The sequence below is a fragment of the Stegostoma tigrinum genome, chromosome 17 (genome assembly GCF_030684315.1).
Source record: "Stegostoma tigrinum isolate sSteTig4 chromosome 17, sSteTig4.hap1, whole genome shotgun sequence".
Taxonomy (NCBI): domain Eukaryota; kingdom Metazoa; phylum Chordata; class Chondrichthyes; order Orectolobiformes; family Stegostomatidae; genus Stegostoma; species Stegostoma tigrinum.
The window spans coordinates 2778669-2799651 of record NC_081370.1 but is presented as its reverse complement, the minus strand read 5'-3'; the positions used below and the strand labels follow the sequence as shown (position 1 = coordinate 2799651).

At 44.3% G+C, this 20983-nt stretch overlaps 1 protein-coding gene across 4 annotated transcripts in view; it reads right to left on the bottom strand.

Moving 5' to 3' along the window:
- LOC125459246 (N-acetyl-beta-glucosaminyl-glycoprotein 4-beta-N-acetylgalactosaminyltransferase 1-like) overlaps positions 1–20983 on the bottom strand; it is a 660984-nt gene that overhangs the window by 533559 nt on the left and 106442 nt on the right. The window contains exon 1 of one of the 4 annotated variants that reach the window (XM_048545436.2): positions 4614–4725. The exons of the other annotated variants lie outside the window; for them this stretch is intronic. The gene's annotated coding sequence lies outside the window, so the exon portion shown is untranslated. Of the gene's footprint in view, positions 1–4613; positions 4726–20983 lie in introns of those variants that run through there. 4 annotated transcript variants of the gene reach the window in all.

The following is a 20983-nucleotide window of genomic DNA, read 5'->3' as shown; positions in this document are numbered from 1 at the left end:
TTTGATGCGCTTCTACCGGGTCACATCTCAAACTCCTTCAGTCCAGTGAAAATGGTCCCAGCCTGTTCAGTCTCTCCTTACATACTCTTTTTAAGCCTTAAAAATGGAAGCCACACATTGTCATTCACTTATATGGGATATTGGTGAGATCACATCTCAAAAATTGTGGGCAGTTTTGGTCACTATTTCGGGAGGGATGTAAGCACATTGGAGGCAGTTCAGACAAGGTTTACTGGATTGCTACATGGAATGATCATGTTGTCTCATGAAGAAAAAGATTGGACTGACTGGGCATGTTTCCGCTGGGGTTTTGCTGAATGAGAGGTCGCTTGATTGAAGTGGACAAAGTCCTGAGAGCTGTCTTAATTAGGTGGATGTGGAAAAATATGTTCCCTCAGTGGGCGAGCCCAGAAATAGGGCCACAGTTTAAAAATTTGGAACAAAAACAATGTTGCTGGAAAAGCTCAGCAGGTCTGGCAGCATCTGTGAAGGAAAAAAAACAGAATTAACGTTTCGGGTCCAGTGGCTTTCTCCTCAAGAGTTGTGCAAGAGGGTGGCCGGACCCGAAACATTAACTCTTTTTTCCTCCACAGATGCTGCCAGACCTGCTGAGCTTTTCCAGCGACTTTGTTTTTGTTCCTGATTTACAGCATCCTCAGTTCTTTTGGTTTTCATTAAAAATTTGGAGTCAGCCGTTTAACTCCGAGAGGAGGACAAATTCGCCTCTCCTACCTCTCTCTGAGGGTTGAGACACTTTCAAACTCTGCCACAGAAGGTGGTGAAGGCAGAGTCAGTGACCATTATTAAGATGTGGTAGATAGATGCTTGTAAGGCAAGGTAAATCAGGAGCTGGGAAAGTGGAATCTGGCAGAGAAACCAGATCAGCTATGTTGTTATTGAGTGGTAGAGCAGGTAGGAGGGTTCGAACACCCTGCTCACAATTCAAACGTTTGACGGACAGAAATTCATTTCACGGTAACTGGGCAAACTAACTGAGATATGACCAGGCCGGCTGCTTTGTGACATGAAGGGACGGGACAGGGAGACTGCCTGTGGTCGAGTTTGAAATGGAGGTGCTAACGCTGCTCTGCAAGGACCTGACTTAAATGTACAAAACTGAAATTTCCCTCCAATTGGAGGAAATACCTTGAAAAGGAGCTGGGGTGGGGTGGGGGCAAAAAAAAAGGCTGCTGATCACTGTTGTGCCATCAAAACAAAATCAAATTGGAAAGATAACAAAGTGTGGAGTTGGATGAACACAGCAGGCCAAGCAGCATCTCAGGAGCACAAAAGATTCCTCTCCACCTATCTTCTCCTCCATCCATCTTTGATCGGCCTCCCCCTCTCCCTATTTATTTCAGAACCCTCTCCCCTTCCCCCTCTTCTGATGAAGGGTCGAGGCCCGAAAATGTCAGCTTGTGCGCTCATGAGATGCTGCTGGGCATGCTGTGTTCATCCAGCTACACACCACTATCTCAGATTCTCCAACATCTGCAGTTCCTATTATCTCAAATTGGAAAGAGCTCCTCAGCATGCAGTAACAATAAATGAGCTAAGGGCTTAATAAAACCCCTTTGTTCCCCCTTTGCCTTGATATGGCAGCTCCAATTTCTAAATTTTTGCCATTTAAAATTCTGTAAAGAACAGAAATCTCAAAGTGCCCTTGACCAGTGAGGAGGAGGGATATTGATTTCATAAAAACATAAATACCAAGACAATTTTATGGAAATACATGTGCAGTACACCAACATTTTTTTTTTGTCGTCCAAAAATCAACCGCCTTCTAACACAGGGCAGTGAGGAAAGGGAGGTTGAAACAGCCTCAAACTGAAGATATTCTGCCAGCATTTCCTGTGCAGCTGACTTGTCAAATAACGTGTTGAAATTCTACAGATGGTTGTCTCTTGGGAATGCAAAGTCCTAAATATCGCTTTTGAATTGGCAAAAAAAAATCTTTCATCCCAAAGATCTTCCCTTTTGCAATTCCCTACTGAACACACTTCTCTCCACTTCTCTCTCAAGATGTTGCACAAAACCTGACTATTTGATTGAAACTTTCATTATTACCCAAGTATCACGTTATTCAATCTTGTGATGTGGGCATTTATTTCCCATTTCCAACTACCTGCCAATAGATAGTAGTGAGCTGTCTTGTGAACCATGGGATTTAGGGAAACCCACAGCGCTGTGAGGGAGTGTGTTCCAGGATTTTAATCCAGCAGTAATGACGGAACGCTGGTATACCTCCATGTCATGATTGAGTATGGCTTGGAGGGGAAATTGAAGGAGCTTTGGTCATATGTACCTGCTGCCCTTGCTCTTCTTTCTAGATGGTAGAGGTAACAGATTTGGAAGGGGATGTCAAAGGTGTTTCGGCCAGGAGTTACTGTGCTTTTTGTAGGTAGTATGTACTGCTGCCAATGAGCAGCATTGGTGAAGTGACTGAATGGTGAAGATGTGGAATGGGCAGCCAATCAAGTTGCCTGATTTGAGGTGGTGTCAACCTTCCCAAGTAATGCTGGAACTACACTCATTCAGGCAAGTCAAAAGTGTGACATCTCTCCCTGGATCTGTACCTTGTAGTTAACACTTGGGAGACAACAGATAAATTGCTTGCTGCAATATTCCGAGACGCTGACCTGCTCTTGTCACCAAAGCATTTACATGGGCTGATCCAGTCATTTTTTCACGTGAGAGATGGTCATTGTCCGGCACTTCAGTAACGCAAATCTGACTTGCAACGTAGTCCAAGCCATTAGATCGTGTTCCTGTTATTATGTGAAGTGTGTTTTATAATGCAAACTTGTACAATTGCCGAATTGTGTAAGACAGCGTGGAAAACGCACTGATATGGACTGGTAAAAACCATGATGTCCATTGTCTGGATGACTTTGCGTATTACTGACATGCCCATGAGGGCTTGCTGTTTTTAAATCTCTGAAGGAGCATTATAATACCCAGCACAAATGAAATTTACAGAGCAATAAGCTGACCAGAGAAATTAGCACAGGGAGAGAACAGTTGCAAATTAACTTTGTGGTCAGACAGGAGATCTGTGGAATTTGGCCATGCTCTAGACACCCGACAATTTCTCAGGAAAACAGCTGTTATCATTTTATCGCAGATGTTGCAGCACAAACTCAGTCAGTAGGTTGAGCGCAAATGTATTCCTGGAATTTTCAGCACGTCTTTTCCACCTCCCTCTGTCCCAATAAATTCAACAGCCTTTTTTACCATTGCCAATATTTTAAAACTAAACAGCTAGCAGGTTCAAAAATCAAGGAAAGAAATACATTTTTCTTAGAATGTCTCCTATGGTTTTTCTCCTGGGCTGATCACAAAGTACGCCAACGCTTATTCCCAATTCCTGGATACCCAGTGCAGGCTTGGAGGGTTGGCAATGGCTGAGGGGCAATCTTATAAAAAGGTTTATAAGATCATGAGGGGAAAGGATAGGGTGAATAGCCAAGGTCTTTTCTCCCCAGGGTCAGGGAGTCCAAAACTAGAGGGGCATAGGTATAAAAAGTGAGAGGAGAAGATTTTTTAAAAATGGGCCTGAGGGGCAACTTTTTCCACGCCAAAGGTTGGCGAGTGCATGGAACGAAATGCCAGAGGAATTGGAGGAGGCTGGTACAATTACAGCATTTAAAAAGCATTTGGATGGGTACACGAATAGGAAGGGTTGAGAAGGATATGGGTCAAATGGGACTGGATTAATTTAGAATACGGACAAGTTGGACCAAAAAGGGTCTGCTTCTGAGCTCCATGACTCCGACTTCATGGCTCTGAAGAATTCATTGACAATGAAGCCAAATGGAAATGCAACCAAACTATTGCAAGCCCAAAAAGCTAGTCATGATTCAATGCCTTCCACCATTTACCAGCTTTCCTCATTGAATGCACAGTTTAAGGCTCATGATTGTTGCCATGCAAACACCACTTTTACATTTGCTTCATGTTCTTTGCTTCATCCCCTTTTTCATTTTGGGTGGTATCATTTAACCTTACAACATATCCTGGCTTTTCTTGAGATTTTACACAGTTGAAAAAAGCTTCAATTCATTTGGCAACAGGAAACAAAATCTGTCGCTGTAGGGAGTCCATGGCAAAGGTCACGTGGCTCATTTTGTCAGACTGAAATTACATCAAAACAGGGAACAGCAGACTTCATTTTTGGCCAGTAACAACCAAAAAAAGCAAAAAAATACGCTTTGGACTGAAATTAGAATAAGTTAGTTCACTTAACGGATTACAAACCCGAACATAGTATTTTTCTTAACTCTGCGTTGGCCTTTTTTTATAATTTTATTTTGATCAAGCAGACCAAATAATACAAAGCGCACACAATTAGCTTCACAAATGAATAACTAATTCAACTTTTTCTGGGAAAAATCCCCTTGTGTGTTCCACATTCAGCACTCGTCATGTATGCAACAACACAATTACTATGCACAAAGCTCACAGTTCATCACTGGAAACAAGGAGAGAGGGGCAAGGTTAAAATAAACCAGCCACAATGAATAATACACTGGTTGCTACTGAGTGAAAGTGAAATTACCAAATGCTTACAATACATTTAACGCTCTCAAGGGTTGCTGCATTAAAATATTTACCTTGACAAACATAGTTAAGGTGATTATTCTTTCAAATCCAAGTTTTACACAAGCCATCCGTGGTTACAGACTGCATCACTCCTACCAGATGCAAAAACATGGTTGGCCTGTCTTCAAGGGAGCAAGCAGCAAGTCGAAGCAAAACAGAGTAACACAGAAGTAACTTGAGCTCCCCACAGTTAATGGGTGACTGAAAAGGCTTCACTGATACATCTGAAGGCTTGGTTGAGTCATGTAACGTAAGCAGACTCTATTCAATGAGTGGAAATAGGCATCAAGCTTTTAGCATTTCAATCAAGTACAACTTGTGCCTGTTTTCTTAATGAATCGAGCAATTCATTGCCATTATCCTATTCCCTCAGCCTCCAGTGCAGAGAAACAGAGCTCGCTCCATCTACGTTTTCCAAGGAGTTATACATCCAGCTGCTTTTCCAAGCAATGTCCTGTCTATTTCCTGCCCAGAGAATCATCTTTTGTTCATAGCGTTGCAGAACAGCACTGGTTCCAACAACCACAATGTCAACCATCTCAGGTGCCAAGTTCAATCCTCAGTTGGCAAACTCTCTTCCAGAAATTAATGGGGCAAGTGCAAAACAGAAACTTATACTTGGCAGCAAAGGGGAGAGATTTCAACTCAGCCATTCTGAAACTGGGAATTTTAGACCCAGCTGCGTACACACAAGTGCAAACTTCAATATTTACGAAATGAAATCAATTAGCCTTTACTTCTTATGATTGACGAGAATAACGGTAGGATTAAATAACAAAGTCCCACTTCTTCAGCAATAAGTGAAACCAAAGTGTCAATATTCTCCTCATAGAAAGCAGGAATGGTTAACATGAAGGTGCTGATAGCTACACTTTCAGCATCCATTCTCCCTCCTTAAACCACTTGCTTCTTCCAACCTTTAAGATGCTCCTTAATACCTACAACTTTAACCAAACTTTCAGTCATGGGTCCTAAGATCTTCCTATGCTGCTTGGTGTCAAATATTGTACTAGTGAAATGCCTCAGAACACTAACTACGACAACAGCATTCTAAAATTGCAAGTTTTTTGCTGAAGGGTCACCAATAGCAGTAGACTGCTAAAACTGACACATCTTTCTGGTTTCATCACCTGAATAATGAACGCAATGCATTGCTAAGCTCGGTGAGCATTTTCAAGCTGATCTCCTTCCTGTGCAACCAGTCCCATCACACTATCACAACTGCTTCCTTGCATACTCCACACTGAACATGCTACCTCTCAATGCCAACATGAAGTGATATTCAACTCAGTGCTGGGACAGGCTTTTTATGGTTGGGAGCCTCATTGTTGCTGTGTATTGCTGTCAAGCCCCCACTTTCAGCACTCAGCTCTATTTCTCTGGAGAACTGGTTAAACAGTAGCTTCCACACCAATGCGCCCAGCGCAGAGTTGGAAGAGAAAAGAGAACAAAGACATTACTAAAAGAAAGAGGAATAGACTGAATCTGCACACAAGCTACATAAAAAAAAGGACAATATAAAATGGAGGAAAGGAGAATGAGGTAATGAATGGAGATGCATGTTTTATTAGATTATAAAGCTTGAACTGGAAGTAGTAATAGATTCATGCAGAAAAGAACATGACTTGGAAAATGGAAAGAAACCCACCCACAGAAACCACATCCTCACCAGGACAAAATTCACAGAAGAAGGAGAGAACAACTAACTAACTACCCTTCCTGGACACAATAATAGAACGGCAAAAACAATGGGCAACTCTAGGCTATCAGAGAGAGAAGGACCACACATAGGGACCAGATACTCAATTACACTTGCAACCACCACAACGCCCACAAACAGAGCTGCACTAGACACTATTTTAAACAAGCTACAACACATTGCAGCAACCCAGACCCATACCCCCCAATAATCTACACATCCCTGAACACGTTTAGTGTGTTTAATAATCACAAAGGTGCCATCTACATATCAGACCCAATGTTTGGGTAGTTTAGTAGGGAGGGGAACTCCATCAACAAACACATTGAACTGGACCCGATATATAAACCACTGAGAAACAGAACCAGAAGTGATACCAGCCACTCCAGCAAACGGAGGCACTGAAATAACAAGTGGAACCGAACACCAACACTTCACCAGAGGCGCACTGACAATGTTAGCTAGCAAGGTGATGAAACATTTACAACCAAAACACACCGACTCGGTGAGCATGTCTACAACCTCAAAACTATAAATTTTACAACAGATGACAAATAGGAGCATTGAATTGACCAATGGAAAATAATTCCTGCTAATATTATTTCCGCAAGAATAAAATACCCACAATGCTTTTCCCTGGACCACCATGGGTTGGATTTCTTGAGGAGTGCAATCTATCCAGCCCTGTGCTCTTTAATAAGAGGAGGGAGCTCTGCCTTCAAGGGGAGTTTCCATCAGGACCTCTTTAGAATCATACTCCTATTCTGACAGTCCTCTTGTGGCGCAGAACCGTTGGCAGCCTATTTATTCAGTTAGCTAAAATGTAAACGTCTAACTGGCATTTGGCAGGTGCTGTCATACAGTAGGTGCAGAAGAATAGGATGCCAAATGCAAAAGGGGGTCAGGTCAGGGATGCAGTGTTTAACATAAGCAGTGAGTGGGAGAAACCAGGTCCAGTAGATAGACAGGTTGATTTCCAGTGTAGTGTCAGGTCAAGTCCAGCAAGGGAGGGAGCAAAAAAAAAGTAAGGAAAGGGGTAGGGTCAAGTCTTTGAAGTGTGTTGGGTCAGGATTAGAGGTGGGCTAGTGATCTGGGGGAGGCCTCGGTAATGATGGGTTCTGTTCAATAGTTTTTCAAGAGTTAGACTGTGTGTCCCTGATCACCTAACATTTCCTGAGTTCCAATGAAACTCTCCCAATTTTCCAACCAGATCTCAGAGGATCCAAGGCAAAGAGGAACTAACTGACGGAAAATTCAAAATGTCCCAGACTATTTCTCTGGAGTGTGCTACGGTGGTGATCCGGCAGGTTCGCTGTACGCAATTCCCATTGCATTGGAATAATGACCATTAAGCAAAAAAGGTCTGGTCTTTTCCTCAAACAAAACACTGATCACTTGATGAATGCCAGCAAGAGAACAAGGGGAAAACTGTTCAAAATTCAGCATTGGATACTCCCACCTACAGGCACCCAACCAAGTTAGAAAGAACATGGTGCACCATCTGGACATGGTCTTTATCCTCAGCACAACAGCTTAACATTCTTTCAGAGATAGTAGGAACTGCAGATGCTGGAGCATCTGAGATAAACAAGGTGTAGAAGCTGGATGAACACAGCAGGCCCAGCAGCACCCGAGGAGCAGGAAAGCTGACGTTTCAGGCCTAGAGCTGGATGAACTTTCTGAAGAAATTTATGAAGGAGGGTCTAGGCCTGAAACGTCAGCTTTCCTGCTCCTCGGGTGCTGCTGGGCCTGCTGTGTTCATCCAGCTCTACACCTTGTTATCTCAGCTTTTACGTTTGCAGCGTGTGGCATAGGCAACTGAGCCCTGAGAGAGAGGAGGGGAGGGGAATTCTCAAAGCATGCCACAATGACACTCTCTCTCTGGACTAAACAAAAGCAAGAGGAAGACTTGTATTTCTACAGGGTCTTGAACAACTCAGGAGATGTTAAAGCACTTAACATCTTTAGGTTAAATTGGCATGGAATTTTAGTCGACATGTAGCAGACACACGGATAATCCAGGAAGCAAGGCTAGTGACCTTGGCAGAACCAATTCCCACAAGCAGCAATGCGATCTTCAAAGCAGAACCATTCTCAGAATATCAGCCTAGGTTTTGTGCTCAGTTCCCCATGGGGACTCAAAAGCATACCACCAGGTAACTCAAGGATGACAGTGTTCCCAATGAGCTACAGCTGACAATGGATTTGTTAATAGACTTATACGCAGGATCTGGTGGTGCAGGTCTCACCTTGTGGTATAACAGCCGCTGAGATGTTGTATCATGTCCAAACAGGGCAATTAAAGAAGTCTCCTGCTCTGTAATATATTTTGCATTCATAAACCAGGTGTTTTCGGAGTGGCCCCTTTAAGTCATCCCAGCTAGATCCCGGCAGTAGTGGTCAGATGCGTATGGCCAAACTGTCCCAGAGTGTTGTCAAGTGGAACTCATACATACAATCTGGCTCGCCGAGATTTGCAGTGGCTTTTCTCTCTTGGCTACCCTTCTTGTGGAATGGCGTAGCAGGAGATGTGGAAGTTTTTACCCCTTCTGGGACCCACCAACACGCACCAGCTGTTGCCATGTTTCCAAGCCCAGCTGCTGCAAGCCAGGCCCTCAATGTGATGCTGCCCATCTATCGGGCCTAACGCCCGTTGGCCGGGTCAGGTCGTATCCGCTTTCAGACATTAGCAGCCTTTTCAGACAGCACAGCGAGAGATGAGTGATCACATTCTCGACTACAAACAGCCTGAGGCAGCCAGGGCCCTTAAACTATGACACACTGTAGTTAAGCTATTTGGCAATGCATTTTATTGGGGACAGCACTGAGGCCTTATGCAGAGTACAGAGGTTGTGCTACAGTCTGGCCTACACATCATTCTACATATCTCTGCAGGGAAGGGTGCAATCTACATGTTAAGATGGTCTGGGAGTACACTACCAGTATACAATTGGCAGGTCACATGTCCCATCTCCCACAATGCAATGGTGGGCTGACAATAGCCGTAGAAACTATCTACACTCGAGCACATTCAGTGCTGCCCTGCAAGAGGTTTCCATTATTTCAGTGCAACCTTATAGTCCACATGAATCTTTGTAGGGTTACTGACGATGGTAAGGTCAAAAGAAAAGGATCCTCAGGATTCCACTCAAGCATCGTAAGGGACTTTACTGCTCAACACTAACAGTCTGACTGACTCTGTTGACTTTAATGATCAGTGTGAGAGTGTAATGTTTAGCTACTCGAATGCACAATCATTGTGGAATGGCACAGTCGCTCAGCGGTTAGCACTGCTGCCTCACAGCACCAGGAGCCCGGGTTCAATGCCACCCTTGGGCGACTGTCTGCATGGAGTTTGCACATTCTCCCAGTGTCTGTGTGGATTTCCTCCGGGTGCTCCAAATTCCGCCCACAGTCCAAAGATGTGCAGGCTGGGTGGATTGGCCATGGGAAATTGCTCATACAGTGCTTAGCAATGTGTGGATTAGCCATGGGGAAATGCAAGGATACAGGGATAGGGTGGGCACTGAGTGCAGGTGGGATGCCCTTGTTGAGTCGAATGGCCTATTTCCACACTGCAGGGATTATGTTCTATTCTAAGATAATAAGAAACTCAAAAACAGGGAAAACGGTCGAGTTCATTGCACTAAATAGAAGTTGCTTGTCATATTACCAACAGAATGTTAAATAATTTAAAGCCGTCCAAGCACACCTGATTCATCCTGGAATCAGGATTCAGTGAGGTTCTTTCTGGGCTCCTGGGTTTGATGATGCATTCTCTGGCCATGCTGTCTTGGACAGCCTTGCTGGTCAAAAACCCAATCCTTATTTGCATCCAAGATAACAAAGTGTGAAGCTGGATGAACACAGCAGGCCAAGCAGCATCTCAGGAGCACAAAAGCTGACATTTCGGGCCTAGACCCTTCATCAGAGAGGGGGATGGGGAGAGGGTTCTGGAATAAATAGGGAGAGAGGGGGAGGCGGACCGAAGATGGAGAGAAAAGAAGATAGGTGGAGAGGAGAGTATAGGTGGGGAGGTGGGGAGGGGATAGGTCAGTCCAGGGAAGACGGACAGGTCAAGGAGGTGAAATGAGGTTAGTAGGTAGAAAATGGAGGTGCGGCTTCGGGTGGGAGGAAGGGATGGGTGAGAGAAAGAACAGGTTAGGGAGGCAGGGCTGGTTTTGGGATGCACTGGGGGGAGGGAAGGAGCTGGGTTGGTTGTGAGATGCAATGGGGGGCTGGGGGAGGGGATGAACTGGGCTGGTTTTGGGATGCGGTGGAGGAAGGGGAGATTTTGAAGCTGGTGAAGTCCACATTGATACCATTGAATCCACAAACCTGACTGCCCTGGGTCGACCCATTGTCTCAGCCTGTTCCTGCCCCACCAAACTCATCGCCACCTATCTGGGCTCCATTTTCTCCCCTTTGGTCCAGGAACTCCCGACCTACGTCCATGACACCACCCACGCCCTCCACCTCCTCCAGAATTTCCAATTCCCTGGCCCCCAACACCTCATTTTCACCATGGACGTCCAGTCCCTATACACCTACATTCCTCACGCAGATGGCCTCAAGGCCCTACGCTTCTTCCTGTCCCGCAGGCCCGACCAATCTCCCTCCCCAACACCCTCATCCGCCGAGCTGAGCTCGTCCTCACCCTCAACAACTTCTCTTTCGATTCCTCCCACTTCCTACAGACAAAGGGGGTGGCCATGGGTACCCACATGGGCCCAAGCTACGCCTGCCTCTTTGTAGGTTACGTGGAACAGTCCCTCTTCCATACCTGCACTGGCCCCAAACCCCACCTCTTACACCGTCACATTGAGGACTGTATCGGCGCCGCCTCATGCTCCCAAGAGGAGCTCGAACAGTTCATCCACTTCACCAACACCTTCCACCCAAACTTCAAGTTCACCTGGACCATCTCCAACACATCCCTCACCTTCCTTGTCCTCTCAGTCTCCATCTCAGGTAACTAGCTAGCAACTGATGTCCATTTCAAGCCCACCGAATCCCACAGCTACCTAGAATACGCCTCCTCCCACGCACCCTCCTGCAAAAATTCCATCCCCATTCCCAATTCCTTTGCCTCCGCCGCATCTGCTCCCACGATGAGGCATTCCACTCCCGCACATCCCAGATGTCCAAGTTCTTCAAGGACCGCAACTTCCCCCCCGCAGTGGTCGAGAACGCCCTTGACCGCGTCTCCCACATTTCCCGGAACACATCCCTCGCACCCCGCCCCTGCCACAACCGCCCAAAGAGGATCCCCCTCGTTCTCACACACCACCCCACCAACCTCCGGATACAACTCATCATCCTCCGACACTTCCGCCGTCTACAATCCGACCCCACCACCAAAGACATTTTTCCATCCCCACCCTTGTCTGCCTTGCGGAGAGACCACTCTCTCCGTGATTCCCTTGTTCGCTCCACACACCCTTCCAACCCCACCACACCCATCACCTTCCCCTGCAACCGCAGGAAATGCTACAATTGCCCCCACACCTCCTCCCTCACCCGCATCCCAGGCCCCAAGATGACTTTCCACATTAAGCAGAGGTTCACCTGCACATCTGCCAATGTGGTATACTGTATCCATTGTACCCGGTGTGGCTTCCCCTACATTGGGGAAACCAAGCGGAGGCTTGGGGACCGCTTTGCAGAACACCTCCGCTCGGTTCGCAATAAACAACTGCACCTCCCAGTCGCAAACCATTTTAACTCCCCCCTCCCATTCTTTAGATGACATGTCCATCATGGGCCTCCTGCAGTGCCACAATGATGCCACCCAAAGGTTGCAGGAACAGCAACTCATATTCCGCTTGGGAACCCTGCAGCCCAATGGTATCAATGTGGACTTCACCAGCTTCAAAATCTCCCCTTGCCCCACCGCATCCCAAAACCAGCCCAGCTCTTCCCCTCCACCCACTGCATCCTAAAACCAGCCCAGCCTGTCTCTGCCTCCCTAACCTGTTCTTCCTCTCACCCATCCCTTCCTCCCACCTCAAGCCGCACCTCCATTTCCGACCTACCAATCTCATCCCGCCTCCTCGACCTGTCCGTCTTCCTTGGACTGACCTATCCCCTCCCTACATCCCCACCTATCTTTTCTCTCCATCTTCGGTCCGCCTCCCCCTCTCTCCCTATTTATTCCAGTTCCCTCTCCCCATCCCCCTCTCTGATGAAGGGTCTAGGCCTGAAATGTCAGCTTTTGTGCTCCTGAGATGCTGCTTGGCCTGCTGTGTTCATCCAGCTTCACACTTTGTTATCTTGGATTTTCCAGCATCTGCAGTTCCCATTATCTCTCCTCATGGGCATCAACTTTCAGCCCTCCATTTTGTCTCAATCCAGCTAGTTCATTTTCCCCATGCACCCCTCCCCCAAACTTCATCAGCTCCAGTCATGGAAGATGCAGCATGTCAGAATGACACAGAACACCTTATCTGCAAGGGTATACAGGAGCAGTTCAAAAAAAAATTTAAAAATGGTCCATCTTAAGGTCGCCTACAATCTGTTCCACGATGGCTTTGGTTGATATCTGAGCAGCATTGTATCAGCATTCTGTATGAGTCAAGTCAAGCCATGTGTTTCATAATATAGTCATGGGTCACGTTCATTTCTCATTTCCCAGCAGCCATCCCTGCATGACCAGGGAAGGATGCAAGAAATGACTTTTTTTAAAATAGAAAAATGCATGCATCTTAGCAGTTGCTATGGAGTACAGCACTCCCCAGATTTGACATCAATGATCATGTAAAAAAGGTGAACGTTGGGGGAATTGGAAAGCTTTCTATTGCTGAACTCTGCTTTTGAGCTTGTCAACCAGCAACACTGGTGCAGTCTACTGCTCCCTACAGCTGGCTGAAGCTAACAGCAACAAGGCAGAATTCCACTGCCCGAGCTGGTTAATGTCACTCATTCGGAGGAAAGGATGCAAACTCCAGATGCTGCCTGGCTTGCTGCATTTCCTCCAGCCTCCTGTTTTTCTTCCTTGGATTCCAGCATCTGCAGTTTCTCTTCTTTGTCAGAAACAGCCGAGACCTGGAGGACACGGTTATCAGTGACATCCCGAATGCATTTTTGAACAGAGGATCAAGAAGCCACTCAAGGCACTCAAAAAGTGAGCTGCTGGCATAAATATCCGTTGCCTGACAAAAAAAAGCAGCACTCCGAAAGCTTGCGATTTCAAATAAACCTGGTGCATCATTAACTTGGTGTGGTGTGAATTTCGACAAATATTCAAGGAAGCTCTGACTTCGATAGCCACCAAGAATCGGATTAACACAGTTCTTCTGAACACAAGACCTGCTTCAGCTGGTCAGATTTTGGTTTATGATGGTCCAGAACATCCTTACTCATTTTCTGTGCCATCTTTCAAACAGGTGAAGAAAACGACATTGGCACCTGTAGATCTGGGAGTCTCATCATTTTCCTCCACCTCTGTTGATCCTCACAGGTTGCCGCTCTGGGGAGGCAGCTGGATGTTGCTGGGAATTGTTGTCATCGCCATCCCTTTCTACATCGTCTTGGTGTTGGACCCATTGCCACACGGATGCCAGTCACAGTAATGCCGTGTCAGATGTGCAAACAGATGTTCATTGGGGGACGTCAAGGTAATGCAATGTTATTGAAGGAACCCCTGTGTCCTCATTTATGGTAGTGAAGCCTCATTTCAAGCCCCCACAGTGTAGCAAGGTGGCTTCCTACAGGAGGCTATCATTGATAGCATGCTTAGAAAGGCAGCATTTATTGACCATCCCTAATTGCCCAGAGGGCAGAGAAGAGTAAACCACATTGCTGTGGGTCTGGAGTCACATGTAGGTCAGACCAGGTAAGGAAGGCAGTTTCCTTCCCCAAAGGACATGAGTGAACCAAATGAGTTTTTCCAACAAATCAACAATGGATTCATGGCCATTAGACTCTTAATTCCAGGCTTAAAGGTTTTGTGCTGGAGGGAAATGAATTCTGCTTGTTGTCAACAGGATATCCAACACCAACACAGTCCCCCACCCACAACAAAATAGTACTCTAGCACATCACAGGCCATGTTCTTAGGTACTTATCAGTTTGCCAGTATGACAGCTGAAAAGCATTCTTTTCCACTCCAAGCTTTAAAGCACATTGAGAGTCCGAGTCATACAGCACAGAAACAGACCCTTCGTTCCAACTCGTTCATGTCGACCAGAGATCCAAAATTAATTCAGTACCATTTGCCAGCATTTGGCCCATATCCCACTGAACTCTTCCCATAAATATGACCATCCAGGCGTGTTTTGAATGTCGTATTGTACCAGCTGCAACCTCTTTTTCTCACCAGCTTATTCCATACACGCACCACCCTTTGCATGGAAAAGTTGCCCCTTCGAGGTTCTCCTTGCGCCTTAAGTCTGTGACCTCTAATTTTGGACTCCCCTACCATGGGGAAAAGTCCTTGCCTATTTACTCCATCCATGCCCCTCATGGTTATATAAATTTCTCTAAGGTCACCCCTCAGCCTCTGACACTCCAGAGAAAATAGCCCCAGCTTACTCAGCCTCTCCCTGGAGCTCAAACCCTCCAGACCTGGCAACACCTTTGTAAATATTTTCTGAACCCTTTCAATTTCTAATAAGAAAAGTGAAATTTAAAGTGCATTTGCTTAACTGACCTGACAGAACACACAACGTAATGGACATGGTTGCTGGCGGTGATAATTCTACTGGTCCATTCATGATAACAAATGAATCCTGTTGGAGATGCATTTGGAAGCCAGGTAGACAGCACCACTGTAGTCACTATAAAACACCATTGTCCTTATCAGGGCCCCAATTTCTACCTCATTTACACCAGCTCTGAACTGGAAAAGTGCTCCTGTCATTTTGCACAAGGTGTCAGCCGTTTTATGCAGATGTTGTGCAGTTGACTTTGGATCCAACAAAGCAAGTTTTCAAACTTTGATTTCTTGAGTGTGTGTTTCAGGCTCCCCTCATTCTAAACTGAGGTCTGCCCTTTCCCCATCCATTAAGCCCTGAGATAACACGATGCTATACAGCGACATGTCCATCCCCTCAGCTGCTCACTTCTTCCCACCATGACAAGCCAATTGGTGCCACCACAAGCACTAAAAACCATCACAAGCCACAGGCTGGCAATTTCCTGCTATCACAATGCAAACGAGTGCAAAGAAAGCAAGCTGAAAGCTGGAAGATGCATCATGTGTAGATGCACAAGCTGGGCATGTGTCCCTGCGCAGAAGCATACACATCATAGTAACCCCTGAACTCCAAAGTAAAGGGGAAGGAGAGAATTGGAAGTGGCATAGAAATAAGGGGAGCTGAGCTCATTTTGACATATGTTTGGAAATAAAGCAGTCCCTGCTCAACAGTGAGATTTTGAAGCTGCTATTCAAAGCTTAAGGGCAAAAATCAAAAAACCATTCCCTTGATGCGGAGATTCTGATTTTTCCATGCTTATTCTATTTTACCAACGCCACAGTCCACACCACAGAAGGAGGAAATTTCACACAAAGTGCCCCAAATACCCCTGTTATATTACATTTTCTTTGCTTTTTTTCCCCTTTTCAGTGTGGTAGTTGAGGAAAGGGAGCAGCTTTCACTTGGAAATGTGTCTTATACACAGGCAAATTATTATATCAGATGTTCAGTGTATTTTATGGTGAACAGTGTGTTCTAAATTGTACCCTATCATTCGCTGTTGGAAGTGAAACAATTTTTGACTACCTTTTAGCTACAGTGCTTCAGGTCACCACTATAACCTCCTGTTCAGAGTTTGTTAACATTTTAATAAACCAGGATGTTCATATCCATTCATGTGAAGTCTTATTTTGGCAATGGCTAGTGCTGGGGCCATATTTAAGTACACCAGTATACAAAGCAATACGAGAAGCAGCTGAACAGCCCTACATTAGTTCCAGCTGTCATATCAAATTAAGTGCAATATTGAGCGAAGAGAAAAGGCAACAATTGCCTTCAAAACTGGGTAGCACTTAGTTAGATCCACTGCGCAAAGTGAGAGTGCTCTTTCCTTTTTGTTAAGCCTTTGCTTCCACACTTTTTACTAACTGGATTAAATCACTCCACGCGACCTCCCCTCTCTCAGGCAGCTCATGTGAAAAGATGACCCTGTCCAACATGGCAGTACTTCCTCAGAACTGTACTGGAGTGTCAGCTTACATTTTCATCTGTGCTAAAATTTGTCACAACTCCAATATTCAAAAAATGCAAGAATGCTACTCACTGACCCCCTTTGGTGGGGGGTGGGGGGGAACGCAATGGAATGACTGGCCTCTTTCTGCACTAGAATTCAATGATTCTGTGGTTTATGAAGACAGAACACAAACATGCATGAGCAATAAACAGAAACTAAAACAAAGGATTTTAAAATGAAATAAAGCAGGTTGTTTAATAAGGCATCATTGCCATTTCACCATTATCAAACTTTGTCCTTCTCCACAATCACACAGGACAAATTGACGGAGCTAAACCATTAAGCATCACATCATTTTTGGCAGATATCATGCCAAGTAATACTTGGCTCACATCTTGCATTCACACTTATTAGCTTCCCCTGTTAACATCCAGCTCCCTCATAGCTGCAGCATTTGGAGCCATGAGTTGTCTGAATGAGATATGCAGAAACACAGGCAATTGTACTGATCGAACATTCAGTTTAATTAGATTTTCTGGAAGGATAGCTCAATATGCCTGGCTGTGCTACATTGTAACATCAGTTAAGATACTTTTTTTATTATTTCCTTGCATTAACATTTAATGCCATTAATCTAAGAATAGTCCTGTCCTGAATGGTCCTGTTCAATTTTTTTGGGTTTAAAAATGACATTAAAATCCTTGCACTTAAATTAGGGTCACTTAATCTAAATAGAATGCAGCTTCTAGCTCTCCATAATGGAGGTGGTTTACTTCAGCACACTGCCATTCTCCACGGAACTTCTCAGTACTGATGTTACATGTAGCATCTCAGAAACACTCTCTGCAAACCACAACAGCCTCTTGGGGAAAATGGTCTTCCTCCAAATGCATACACGCTCACAATTTCACTCCCTGGATTAAGGGAGGATCACTTGCTTCCCGGATTTTGTACAAGAAAAATTGGGGAAAAAGTGTATTCTTCACTTGAAAAGTATTAAGCGACTAATACAGATCATTTTGCTGCTGGTAAGTGGAGTGAAAGCAGGATGGGACGGAAATCCCTTCTCTCCATCGGATTTACAAGTCTTGGTTGAAACATGCTGAAGCAAGTCTGAACTCAGTCCATGTTTCTGCGAAATCAATATTAGCTTGAAAGTGAAGTGACTGCGTTGATGACATACAGATGGCTGATGTACAAATTATGACTGTAGGGAAGTTCCCCATTACATCAGTAATGCACAGTCCATATAATAATTGACCTGAAAGTTTGATCTGGAGATGGCATCCTTCACAAAATAAAAGAAACATTTGACAAAGTACTCCATTGAAGGATATGCTTTTACAAAATTACAATAGATTAAAGGGCAAGATCCAGTAGAAGGGTTGAAACCATGTTGAATACTCACCATTCACCTGACTGAATGCAGTGACAACAATGCGCAAGAAGCTGGACATCATCCACAACAGAGCAAAACACTTGATCAGTGCTTAGTCACAACTCAATATCCAGCCTAATGCACCGGGCTTCTAATATGCACTCCAGTAACTCGACAAGTTCTTCTTACAGCAAATTGCTGTCCTCAACCTGAACAAATGCAAAATTCATGGGAACACCATCACCTCTTGGTGCATATGAACATACAAAAACAGTGATGGACACGAAGATACTAACTATTTCATCCATCCTGTCCTGCATGGTTGTGATTCCATTTGCTTTGCCAAGCGAGGTGCTACCCAGCTACACTTGGACTGCTATCAACTTCCCTACAGAATCACACAGTACAGAAATGGCCGTTTGGCTCATTGTGTCCATGTCGTGCCCATATCAATATTCAGGAATTTCATCCCTATATACAATCACAAACGCCACTAAAAATGCACTGATCCCAGAGAAGACCAACCACTATCTTCCCAGGTCATGTTGGGAAATGCCTTCAATGTGATCTTGTCAGCACTGCGCGCAAATCAAGATCACAGGAGAAGCAGAGGGTTACCAATTGAAGGGGATCTAACTTGGGCCTGGGAAATTGCAAATATTTGTATCATCACATTCCTAAATGATCTGAAAAAGTGTTCAAAATGAACCAGTTTAAATTTTGACAATAATACAAGATTATATCCCAGAAAGAAGTTGTTAACCTTGAAAAGTTTTACAAGGACATTGCCAGGGTTGGAGGGTTTGAGCTGCAGGGAGAGGCTGGGGACATTTTCCCCTGGAGTGTTGGAAGCTGACGAGTGATCTTTACAGAGGTTTATAAAATCATGAGGCCTGGATAGGGTGAATAGCCAAACAAACTTATCTTCCAGGGTAGGGACTCCAGTACCAGAGGGCATGGGTTTAAGGGAAGAAATAAAAGAGAGCTAAGGGGCAACATTTTCATGCAGAGTACGGTGCATATATGGAACAAGCTGCCAGGGGAACTGCTGAAGGCAAGCACTACTAACAAGTAGTACTAGTACATTTCAAAGGCATCCAGAAGGGTATATGAATAGGAAGGTTTTTAAGAAGGATATGAACCAAATGGGACTAGATTAATTCAAATTAGATTAACAAGAACTAGAATAATACTTGGTCGGCATGGACAAGTCAGACCTAAGGGTCTGGTGCCATGCTGTACAACTCTCTGACTAAATCATATGAAAAGCATGGTATTTGTTTATGAACGGACTGAGATAAGTTGGGAAAATGGCCTTCAACGTTGATTCATGGGATGTAGGAAACTCCGGTAATGCCTGCAGCAGGAATGAGAACAATTTATAATTCACAGATCAAGGAACAAGCCTGAATATAAAAGGTTATCATTTGTTTTTAGTATGTCAATAGTCTAAGGTGTCTAGAAGGAAAATAAAACAAAAAAGAAGTGGATTCAGAAAGTGTACTTTACACAAAAGCAGAGTTTCAGGCACCAAACAGCAAATCGGGTGCAAATTGTATCCAAGCTGTAGATGCTTTAAAGCATCTTTCATAGTCAGTCCTCACACTTCCACACAAGCAAACAAAGTAGTAGATCAAGCTTAAAAATCTGCCATTTAAAAGTGCATTGCAAGAGTCTCAATGAGATACAAAGCATTTGACAACCTAATAGAGCTAAAAAGAGTAGAAAAACACCCCACCACGTCCTGATGACCTGCAAAGGATTTTGAAGAAAGTGACTGCAGAGGTATTGGAGCATTGGTCAAAAACATTGCAGAATTCATTGGATTTCATGAGAATTCCAGCATATTGCAAAACTGCTAACATAGCTAACCTTGTTCAAGAAGGAAGGCAGTCAGAATGCAGTGGATAATAGGCCAGTTGTTCTAACAACTGTTATTGAAAAAAATGTCACAGTCCATTATTAAGGAAGAAATGGCAGGACATTTAGCAAAATTTAATGCAATCAAACACAGAGGCAATATGGTTTTGTGAAAGGGAAATCACGTTTAAGAAATTTGCTGGAGTTTTTGTTTTAAGGCTCTTGCAAGTAGAGTTGATAAAGGGGAACTGGTAGATGTAGCATATTTGGATTTTCTAAAAGGCACAAGGTGCCATGTAAATGGCTGTTGTACAACCTAAGGGCTCATGGTCTTAGGTGCAATGCATTAGTATCAATTAAGGATTGGTTCACACAGACAACAGTCAGGATTAACAGGTTTTCTTCAGTTTGGAAATACGCAACTGGTGGAGTGCCACATGGATCAGTCCTAGAATGTCAATTGTTTATAACCTATATCCATGATTTGGCAGAGGGTAGGTATGTTAAAGAGAAATGAGCAAAAACTTTGTAGAGAGGTTAAAGGAAGGATGTTAAAGGTCTCACACTTTGGTTGGAAAAAAATCAGAAATCAGACTATTATTTAAACAATTAAAGATTTCAGAGGAGTGCAGCACACGAAACAAAACATCAGCATGCCAGTGAAACAAATAGTTAAGGCGGCAACTGGATTGTTTTTTATTGCTAGGGGTTTGGATTTTAAAAGTAGGGAAGCTTAGTTACATCTGTACAAGGTGTTGATGAGTCTACCTCCAAGAATGGGTACCAATGAACTGTTGTCCCAATGTTTTAGCCTACCAGGAATGACACAGCTGCACCATAGTTACACCAATATCAGGAAAATCGCACTAAAAGAAAAGCAAGTGTCTTGTTTAGTAGAAGCCGCAGGTCACTATTTACATCTGCACCTGAGTACTGAGCCGAGATTTTCCTGTCATATGCTGAAGGATATGGGGGCGTTTAAACTGGTGTGAGGATGAGGAGACCAGGTTGATAACAAATCCTAGGATTTATCCTTTTAATGGAGTTCTAAGAGTTGGGTGTGTATGCTTTTTAAAAATAGAGCTCATACAAAACATTTGTTTTAAAACAAACAAAAGGAGCCATCAGATAGATTTTTGAATATAAATTAGTAGAATTGGTCTAAGTGTTAGATCAGAACCAGAGAAGTGCATCTTCTAGAGCTACACAGTTCAGAGTAGTGAACTGAGATTGGATAGTCTGTAATGAACCATCATTGCCTTGGCTAGCACAGGATCAAAACAATCTGTGTGATT